Here is a 12,026-nt window from a genome sequence, read left to right on the forward strand (position 1 = left end):
CACATTACATATTGATTAATGAACATAGCATTAGTTCAGATAATGAATATTCGAGTATAAGGCCACACAAATTTAATTATGAGAATTGCGTTACCCTCGACATTTTTGTCAGGAGCGGCGGGCGGAAATAAAAATAAAAATAAAATTTGATCTTGGACGCAAAATATAGCGACCACGACATCACAACATGGATTTTGGTACCCACATCAAGTGAAAACACGATTACTTATATTGTAACTATCATTCATGTTTCAGACTTTAGAGTCCGCTGTTGAACTAGAATGGTCAGGCCCAGTAGGCGATTCATCGCGGTATGGATTTTCTGTATTGCCGTCCTCGCAGAATAAAGTTGGTGCCGTATTCGGCAAGAATATGCCAGACTTTTACATTTTTTGAGGGGAAATCATACCAGTTTTATTTTTATTTAACACCAGCTTCAGGAAATCGTTTACTCGTATTCAGCCAGCAGACCAGCTGTCATCAAATTTTGCTGAGGCCTTAAAATTGAATTTTGTTTGGATTTACGAACCATCGGCAGACGTTTCTGGCGTATCCCCACAAACAGGGTGCAAGTGACTTAATAATTAGTAAATTTGCGGGCGACAGTGTCTGGTAAATCCGATGAAATTTTCGGATGAAATTCGGAATTCCCATTGCAGGATTCCGAATTTCGGCCCACACCCAGCACACCCTGCACACCCGACCCAGAAAGTCTATTATACCAGCCCATTCCAGACTCCGGTGATGGCGTGGCGACCCGTTAAAGCTACCGGCCACATACAACATGATAATCATCGCTCCATGGCCGGTCCAATACCCCCCGCCCCCATATAATGTTCAGCAGAAAAAGGTTTTTTGTTTTTTTAGATGAATTGGACAAAATTATTTTTTTCATTTTTTGTCCGACCGGGCCCGATGGCCCAATCCGCCCCTGTTGTTGTGCCTATGTAGTTTGCTTTAACTAATATTTACACTATGAACAAACTCTCGGATTAAAATCTGAAGGGAATTGTCCGATAATGAAAATTTCACAAGTCTATTTAAACAAGATATTTTCTCATTTTTGTATAAAGAGAATGTCAGAATTTCTGATTTTAATTTTAGATTATTAATCAATTTTAACTGTAGATTGAAGCTTTAGCGCAACTAACAAAAATGTGATTAACTAGTCTTGTTGGGTTTGGATGGGCGGTTATGGTGTAAATGTGTTTATGTTGCGATAATAAAACTGTAGTATAAATAGCAGGAAAACCACAATAATCATATACGGTAAATAACTTGTCCTGTCACGTTCCGGACTCTCTTTACGAGGACATAGTTTATCACTTTATCTATAAGGTCACCTAGTTCACAAATGTTAAAGTTGGTGTTTTTATGAAGGGTTTGGTCAGATCTCTCAGTAATAAAAGTGATAACACAGTCGATAAGATTGGCTGCGTATGATCATCGCAGCTTTAAGCATTTTATTCTTAACGGGTAGCTCTTTATCTTGGATACAAATGACGATGTCGTGACGTATTTTAATGGGACCGGACTACCACCTTTTACTTCTAAAATTAGTTTAGGATAGCCGCAGCCGTTCCCAGAGCTTTACTTGCTTACATCATGATTTTGTAATCATCATTAGTAAATTTGGGATGAACTTACTTTGCACAATTACATTAAATTACGTTACTGTATTCTTGATCAGATATGTCGGAAGATCTATACATAAATGCAAGAAAAATAATCCCCTCCTTTGTTTTAACATAACATAACTGGCAATAATAATGTCCCAACTCTTGATAATTGTCAAATTTCCCACCTACTATTTGCAGACGATCTTATACTATTATCCACTTCGGAATCAGGATTGCAAAATCAGTTAAATTCTGTGTTGACTGGAAATTAGATGTGAACCCACATAAATCATTAACAATAAAAGAAAGATTAACTTGAATTATTACTTTGGCAAGCAACGTTTAGAAATAGTTAAGCAGTATACATATCTAGGAATATGCTTTTCCAATAACTCCAGTTTTATAACAGCTGTCTCTGATTTGGGGAAAAAAAGCAAGAAGGGCGTGGTTTTGTATTCGGAATAAAATTTGCACTATTGATTCTTTACCAACTAATACTTTATTAAAATTATACAACGCCATAGTTAAACAGATAGCCTTGTATGGGGTGCACAATTGACATTGAACAAAATGCATTTATTGGAAAAGTGGGACCAAGTAAATTTGAACAAGGTGTCCATAAAAATCTGTAAATCCATACTGGCCCAATCCTCCAAGACATCTAACATTGGTTGTCTTGCAGAATTGGGAATATTTCCGTTACACTTTGAAGCCTACCAACAAATGCTCACCTAAGCAATCTTTAGAAAATATATTCAATAATCACTATAACCAGTTGTGTAGTTTAAAATCAAAAATTAAGAACCTATTTTAAATCCAAACCAACCATTGATGGTGTGCCGGATTATCTAAATGTAGTTCGAAAGAAGGACCACAAAATTGCTCTAACAAAACTTCGACTTAGCACCCATAACCTAGAAATAGAGAGAGGTCGGTACAAAACATTCCAGTAGAGCATCGCCTTTGCCAAATGTGTTCATCGCAAGTCATAGAAGACGAGGAGCATTTTCTAATGAAATGTGATAAATATCTCCGCCTTCGCAACTCCTATTTATTCCCAGCCTTTAATAATACCCCAGCAATCCCAATGACGTTTTTAACCGTATTTAATCCTCCCCCACCACTTGCAAAAGCTGTTGCAGCCTTTGTTTATCTCACATTTAAGGACAGAATTGAATAATTTCATAATCGTGTTCTTTTATTCGCCCACATTGAGATGTAGTTTTTAAAGACATGTGACAAATAATCATATTGATTTTCAATGATTTCCGATAATTACTGCCATAGTTATGGACCTTGATCACTGTGAAATATTCTGTGGACGCTCTAAAGGATAAAGTTAATATCCAATTGACTTTAAATTTCTACACTGTGTTTCCATTCATGAGACAGAGAAGCCTATTGATTTAAATCATTTCAGATAGTTGCGGTCAGAGTAATGACCTCGATTACTTTGAAATATGTGTGGACGCTCTTGAGGTTAAAGTTAATATCCGATTGACTTTGAATTTGTGCACAGTGTAAAAACCCTATTGATTTTCAACGTTTTCCAATAATTATTAATAGACATATCGCCCTTGATTACTTTGCAATATCTTGTGGACGCGCTAGAAATATCCGATTGACTTTAGATTTATACACAGTGATTAAGGTCATGAGACCAAGAAGCCTAGCAATTTTCAATTACGATTTTCGAAACATGATTTCCGATAATTCTGCCAGAGTTATGACCCCTGATTACCCCAAAAATATTGCGGATGCTCTACGGACCAAAGTAATCATTCAGTTGACATGGGATTGATAAACAGCTGTTAAGGTCTTGAGACGAACAAGTTATAATTTTTGACAACTTGGAACAGGTAAATCCATGATATTTAGTGTTTTGGCTTTGTAAGCTAAACATTACCATGGGGCATAACCAGAAGCCAAACAATTCTAAAGATTTTCCATTTGTTAATTGATGGGCTGTTGCTCTTGTCAGATTTAAGTGTATTGTAAATGCTCCATTGCCGACAAACGGAGAAATATGCGACAACTCTTGTTGACTGCCCGGACGACATAGCTGCTGTGGGGGTATGTTTCGTTGCCTGAAAATCTATCTTTATAATATGTAAACATTTGCATGCTATGTTTTTGTTTTTAATTTTAATTTTAATTATTAGCCTGTCATAAATGTTGTTGATGCATTTTATTTTCTTTGTAAAATGTTATGTGGATATTTGTATGCTGCCTCTTATGGGGTGTTTAGATACAATAAAGATAGGTTGCCAGGCAACGAAACATACGCCCACAGCAGCTTAATCGTCCGGGCAGTCAACAAGTGTTGTCGCATATTTTTACTTCTTTCGGTAATGAAACATTTATAATACACTTAAATCTGATTAAGAGTAACAACTCATGAAGTAATTATCAGAAAACCATTAGAATTTGTTTGGTTTTTATAAAGTTCTGCCCAATGCTAACGTTTAGTATACAAAACTTTTAATATCATGGATTTTGCTGTTCAAGTCATAAAAATTCATTGAAAATCAATATACTTGTTAGTCTCAAGCTCTTAAACTTTGTGTATCAATCTGAAGTCAACTCTGGCAGTAATTATCGGAAATCGCTGAAAATCAATAGGATTCTTCGTCTCATGACCTTAAACACTGTGTATAAATTTAAAGTCAATTGGATATTAACTTTAGCCTCAAGAGCGTCCACAAGATTTTTTGAAGTGATCAAGGGCCATAACTCTGGCAGTAATTATCGGAAATCGCTGAAAATCAATAGGATTCTTCGTTTCATGGCCTTAAACACTGTATATAAATTTAAAGTCAATCGGATATTAACTTTAGCCTCTAGAGCGTCCACAAGCAATTGTGGACGCCGGACCGACGGACGGGGCGACAACAATATACGACCACATTTCAATGTGGGCGTATAAAAATCTATCTATCTATACGTGCAACGTGGGAAATATAGAACATTTTGATTTGTCAAGTTTAGTGCAGTTTAATACTTATAAATTATCAATGTATTATAGGCTATATTAATTAAAATAAACGTATACTCTTCTAGTTAGAGTAAGTTATTGTGCATATGTTAAACTAGGATAAAATCCAAATTTTAGTAATTTGATTGGATAATATTAGACTGATTGTAGTGCTTAGCCAATCAAAATTGAAGTATCTACTAAAATTTGGATTTTTAACTTTAGTTAAAATTTTGTGAAACAGGACCCAGTTTGTATATGTTGTTATTTTCGGACATCAAACCAAGCTATCATTGCCCGTGCTAATGTAATAACTGTGAAATAACAAAAGCTGCTTCTTATTGCCACAACTCCCACGGGAAAGACGTATACTCTTCCATGCAAACATGGTTGGTCAAAAATCTGTATTCGCTAAATTTCCCTCTTGAATAAAGAATTGATATGGGATTCTGCTTATAACAAAACCACTCGCCTGGAATTGGAATAATTTTGATTATTGTTTCTAATCCAATTGGGTTAACTTTTGGAATATACAAGGCAAAATAAGACTTTTTACCACACAGGTTCTGAGAAATTTTAATTTCAAATACATTACGTAATATAAAGCTCGAATGGCTCAAAACTGGCGCTTATATTTTACCCTTGAATAAAGAAAAACTGCACCGGAGCCGCCACCGTACCAATAATACAGGCTGTATTTAAACTCATGTGGATGAACAATCCAACATAAAACACCCAAACTTCCGATGTAATACACAGTCGAGTTCATAATATAAGATCTAGATTTGCAGTGGAATGCAATTATCGTGCTTCGTAATTCATAATGGTCGGACAGTAAATTACAGTTACTGCATCACAAACTCTCTGGCGATAGCCCCACCTCCATTTTCTATGGCTGTGGTTATACATATTTTGGGAGCCATGGCGGGACGATGAGCATGGCGACGGTTCAATGACCAGGAGGTCCCGGGTTCGATGCCGGTTTTTGGCCGGAAAAATATATCGGAATTCCAAGTCTGGGTTCTCTTTGTCAATTGTGTAGGACCGATGTCCGCTTGGTAAGGAAACACGTCTAGTCCATCGGATTTGACCAGAAACCACAGTTACATATAGACCATTTGCATCACGTTAAGATCCCCTGGTAGGCCGTAGTGCATTAGCCAGACTGGTGCAGAACAGTAAGAAATGAAATGGGGTTTAACTTATCCTGCTATTCTGCTCCGAGCTGGCTAATGAAGACGGACATACACCAGTGAAATTTTGCCCGTACAGCGGCACTACGGCCTACTCGTATGTCAAGGGATCTTTTACATGCACACCAATGTGTACACGAGACCTTGTTTTTTCGTACTATCCGGACGACTAGACAGCTGTCCTTGTCAGGACCTCCGTCCTGCATTGTCAGGACCTCCGTTCTGCATCACTGACAAGGGGAAACCACGCCGGAAAATCTTAATGAAATTTCTCGGCCAATGCAGGGATCAAACAACCGACCTCCAGGCTAGCGAGCCAGCGTCTTACCCACTTAGCCACCGTGCCCTCCCAGAGAAGTTAAACCCCATTTCACCGATATAACCTTACTGTCTGGGGCTTTGCGCACACGGCTCACTTTTCATACGCCTACATTGAAATGTGGTCGTATATTGTCGTCGCCCCGTCCGTACGTCCTTCGGGCTATCGGTCCGTCGGTTCTGGCGTCCACAATTGCTTATTGACGCTCTAGAGGCTAAGGTTAAAATCCTATTGACTTTAAATTTATACACAGTGTTGAAGGTCATGAGACGTAGAAGCCTATTGATTTTCACCGATTTCTGATAATTACTGCCAGAGTTATGGCTCTTGATCTCTTTGAAAAATCTTGTAGACACTCTAGAGGTTAAAGTTAAAGATACATTATGGGAGATAAGATAAAGAGATGGCAGTTCTCGCTATAATAGTTAAAAACTAGATAGTGTAAAGGTAATTTGCTGAAAATTTCAGTCAAATTGATCCACTATGAGCCGAGAACGAAGCGGGTGAAATTTTCGCATAGTCTCGGTCATCATTACTAAAATCATTAATATAAACAGCATAGTCTCGATTATCCACTGTTTTGATTTAATTATCAATGGCCGTTAAGCGGCATATAGGAATCTAATCCAGCCAACATCGAAGGCTAGCCTTGACATCGAGAGTTTATTATGGTCTGGATAAATTAATTAATGTCTAATTGATAAATTAAATAACATTTCAGGCCTAAAGAAAGACTTGTAATAAGCAGATTTAGCTCTTGCATAATTCATGTTTAATATCCGATTGACTTTAAATTTATACACCGTGTTTACGCCTATATATAATCGTTTCGATTGACTTAAGACTGATACACAGAGTTTAAGGTCTTGAGACGAACAATTAGATTGATTTTCAATGATTTTTGATACTTGAATAGCTAAATCCATGATGTTAAATGTTTGCGGGGGCAAAACAAATTCTAATGATTTTCTGTGTAATTACTTAATGAGTTGTTACTCTTAATCAGATTTTAGTGTATTATAAATGTTTCATTGCCGACAAAAGTAAAAATATGCGACAACTCTTGACTTTAAATTTATACACTGTGTTTACGCCTATATATAATCGTTTCAATTGACTTTAGATTGATACACAGAGTTTAAGGTCTTGAGACGAACAAGTATATTGATTTTCAATGATTTTTGATACTTGAATAGCTAAATCCATGTTAAATGTTTTGCATACTAAACGTTAGCGGGGGCCAAACAAATTTTAATGGTTTTCTGTGTAATTACTTAATGAGTTGTTACTCTTAATCAGATTTTAATGTATTATAAATGTTTTCATTACCGACAAAAGTAAAAATATGCGACAACTCTTGTTGACTGCCCGGACTATATAGCTGCTGTGGGCTTATGGTTCGTTGCCTGGCAACCTCTCTTTTCGCTTATTAAAGCAACACACAGTTTTCAGGAAACCAGCGATGGTGTCGAAATCACGTATCGAAATCATTTCTATGTCCGTACGAGCAATTTGCATGTGACGTTTTCGGTGAAAATGGTTGCGCCTACGGATAAAAATCTATAGTTAAGGAAGGCCACTATTTTGTAAGATCACAAAAATCATATTTTAGCTTGCAATCACCCAAAAAATTTGCTCGCCTATAAATTGCTTGCCGTCGCATACAGAGATTTATGTACCATTTCCGAGCTATAAACATTGCCGTCGTAGTGACGCGCACACAGGTACCTTTTTTCTAGTATTTAATGGGCAATTAAAAATCGCTTACATATTGCCTATGAAAATTGCTCGTGTGTGCCGGGATTTGGCTTTGATCGGGGATGTCACTGTTGCGATTCTGGGTTTACTGTATTTGACTGGACGCAATAGTTGTGATACCATATGCTCTTATGTTATTGTCATGAGATAGACACATCGACATTTTAGATGCCCTTTAGACTAGAATTACGTGGCAAATTATTGCTAATAGCTCCCAAAACTTCTCTTTTAGGTAAAGTAAATCGTTTTGAGAGCAAATTTGAGACGCTACAGGAGTAATGGTCCGATATAATAGTAACAATTATTCATCTAAAATTACACGTTAATTAGAATTTCTTATAGACAATTTATATTGATTCTCCTTCCACAATCCTTTTATCTAAATTAGGAATTTAATTTAACCCTTTTAGTATCCCCTGGAGTTGGCTGTGGCTGTAAGATTAACCATATCGGTATATCGACTCAGAAAGTTGCTGTTATTATCAGGGGGGTTGGATGACCGAATGATTAGCACGTGCGTGCTGTATCATAAGGCCTGTCATTGAGTCAACTGGCGTGATTTCGAATCACAGGTTGTACGTGACAAGGATTAGGGTCGCCTGTCCAACCTCGTGGGTTTTCTCTGGGTCCTCCGGTTTCCTCCCACTGCTAAAGACCCCTTCGCGCTAACGAATTATTGAAATAAAATTAAACCATATGTTAGTCTCGAAATGACGTAGTTTGTGTCGAGGGGACGTTAAACCCCATCTCTCTCTCTCTCTCTTGAATGTTCAAAAACTGTTACAACAGTCCATATGTATTCTTTTAAAAAAAAAAAATATTTTGGCGGAAACTCAAGGGACCCCCCACCACACCCTTTTCTGACAACACTGAAAGATATTGGGCGCCGATTTATAAAAATAGTACTATCTTTATTTCCGTCCAGTTCGGTTTCAACAAAGTAAAAACATTTCGGTTCTCTTTCGGTGTTATTGAGGGGGTGGGGGGAGGGGTACCGTAAACTACGAGCACCATTTTCACTAAAGAAGAATTTTGTTCGCCAGACTTGAAACAAATCAGTCTTCTACTAGTTCTACCGGGATTTTGTGATGTGTTCAGCTTGGAACCCGTTCTGGAGTGGGAACCCAGGGGATTATTTGTTCTGAAGTTGTGTTTTATTTACTTTGGGGCCATACCCTATCAGGTTTGAAATAAACCTACATACTCGGGTCACTAGGGGGCGGGCGTTCTGAAGCCAGAAGCCAGGGGATTTTTTGTTCTGAAGTGCACTTTTCAAGTTTGCCTTAGCAACCTGAACATTATGTAGCAAAGATTAACTTCGTCCGCAAAAGTTTGAATTAAATCAAACTTTTCCGCGATTTCGGGGGCGTACAGCCCCTAACCCCAGGGGATGTGCAACTTAAGAATTCCCATTCTGATCATCGGCCATGATGGTGCCTCCGTTAAAGGCATAGTGCCAATTTTGTCCGCGAGTTTAGGAACAACGTTCAGCTAGCTCCCCTACTAGTAATACATCTATATATATTATATATATATATTTGTGACTGTCGTTTGTCTGTCTGTCTGTCTGTCTGTTCGGGGTTGGCGGCTACACAAGGTCTGCCCCGAGTCTGAAATTTGGGGTATAGGGGTAGCTCGGACCGGGGAGTAACATAGGCCAGGTGGCGTTAGTCTACCACTTCCGGTCTCGGAGTTATGACCCCCGAGCGAAGCCGGTCTGTTTGGGGTTGGCGGCTACACAAGGTCTGCCCCGAGTCTGAAATTTGGGGTATAAGGGTAGCTCGGACCGGGGAGTAACATAGGCCAGGTGGCGTTAGTCTACCACTTCCGGTTTCGGAGTTATGACCCCCGAGCGAAGTCTGTATGTTCGGGGTTGACGGTTACACTAGGTCTGCCCCGAGTCTGAAATTTGGGGTATAGGGGTAGCTCGGACCGGGGAGTAATATAGGCCAGGTGGCGTTAGTGTACCACTTCCGGTTTCGGAGTTATGACCCCCGAGCGAAGCCGGTCTGTTCGGGGTTGGCGGCTACACTAGGTCTGCCCCGAGTCTGAAATTTGGGGTATAGGGGTAGCTCGGACCGGGGAGTGACATAGGCCAGGTGGCGTTAGTCTACCACTTCCGATTTCGGAGTTATGACCCCCGAGCGAAGCCGGGTATCCTGCTAGTAGTACATAGTAATACTAGATTGCAGTTCTCATCCACGTGTGCTAGGGAGAAAACGGGACCTACACGTGTAGTAGTTTGTTCATTTTTGTATATTTTTAAAGTAAATCGAGGTTGATCGGGGGAATAGACAATGTCAGTGAAGCGATCGTGTGTGTTTGTGCTTGTTTATCATGAGATCACCTAGTTTCCGTTTCTGGGCTGTTTTCTTGATACCCTGTTTCCAAGCGCCTCCCCCCTCCTTATAGACTGCATCTCGACGAACTTGCAATTCTGTATGCTGACACTAGCTGGAGATCTTAGCTCAGTACCTTATTTACCAATTATTTCCGTCTTAGTGGCTTTCTGCAGAATTTCCTCCCTTTTGATTCACAAACTGGCCCCAGTCACAATATAACGAGCTTTCTATTGGATGGCGCCGAGTTCGCTTAAGACGTTTGGCTCAAATGCATGGCAACTAAATACAATGTAGACGTAGTTATTACAGATCGTAGGAGAACGGTAGACCATCATTGGTCCGTTATTCTTGGTGCATCTGTCTCGGCCATGCGGATGTGAGTTCTCCAGGTCAGACACCGATCAAAGATAAGTAGATTACTCCAAGGAACTTGGTTTGGTCTTTCAAAAAGATGCACTTCGCCTCACTTTCAAGACTGTAAAAGTGATGCAGGGGAGTGGACACACTACAAGAAATGAAATGAAATGAAATAATGAAGACGCGCATATGCCATACAGTGTGCTATGAGGGCAATTTTGCCCGGACAGCGACTCTACGGCCTACTCTTATATCGAATTCCAACTGTCAAGGGATCTTTTACGTGCACGCCAATGTGTACACGGGACCTCGGGTTTTCGTCCCATCCGAACGACTAGACAGCTGTCCTTGTCACGTCCTCCGTCCTGTATCAATAACAAGGGGGAAACCACGCCGGAAAATCAGGATGAACTTTCTCGGCTAATGCAGGGATCGAACACCCGACCTCCAGGCTAGCGAGCCAGCGTCTTACCCACTTAGCCATCGTGACCCCCCCCCCCCATCACACTACAAGCAAACACAGCCGATATTACAAAACTTCGTTCAAGACACACACACAAAAAAAACCCCAACAATATTATAAGCGTTTTTAAAAATGGGACAACTCCACGAGTGCAGCCGACTAAAAGCGCAACGCTTAAAGAATGTTTTGGATGAGCTACACTCCTACGAGTGTGTACTGCATTTACACCAAAAGGTGTAATTTTAATTAATAATGACATGTTCTCAGAATAATAGTGGGTGATCGGTTGGAAAAGTATTTGTTTCGCAAAATGGGTGTTATTAACGTACCGTTAGTCGTATTAACACCTCAAGTAATAACTTATTTTATACGTGTAAATGTTCCAAAATCTTATCGTGTAATTATTATCGTGTATTATATCTAAATTAATTACTCTTCACAGTATAACTTATTATTAGCCTTAGTGTAAATATTCCCAAATCGTCTATTATATCTATATTTTTAATTTTGAATTCAACTTACGTATATAAATGAACAAACAACATTATACGAGACGTATACATGTCTACATGTATAGACTGTACTTCAAGATTTATATTCATTGTATTTACATATTGATCATAATGATCTTGAACATATTAATCGGTCTATTTGGTGAGTATAGCGTTGATGTTTAGTATAAATCTATTAGTATAGTCAGACATTACTTATACTTGTCCTTTTCTATGGGTGATATAGTGTCTAACGATATTGCTATTGATTATTGCAGGCCCTACTTCTGTATTTGTTGTGAATAGCAATAGACCTACAAAAACCTCGGGATTTAGGATTAAGATATTCCAAGTAAACCAAGCTAAGACATTTACTTGCCTGTGGCCATGCAAGATCTGTCAACATTTTTTTTTTTTTTTTTTTTTTTTTTTGTTAAAACCTTTAGCCTGTAACACGTTTATAAGGTTTGCGGCAAACGGGGGTAACTCCGGTAGTGTTTGCTCTTCCAT

This window comes from Patella vulgata, chromosome 7, assembly GCF_932274485.2.
Source record: "Patella vulgata chromosome 7, xgPatVulg1.2, whole genome shotgun sequence".
Classification (NCBI taxonomy): domain Eukaryota; kingdom Metazoa; phylum Mollusca; class Gastropoda; family Patellidae; genus Patella; species Patella vulgata.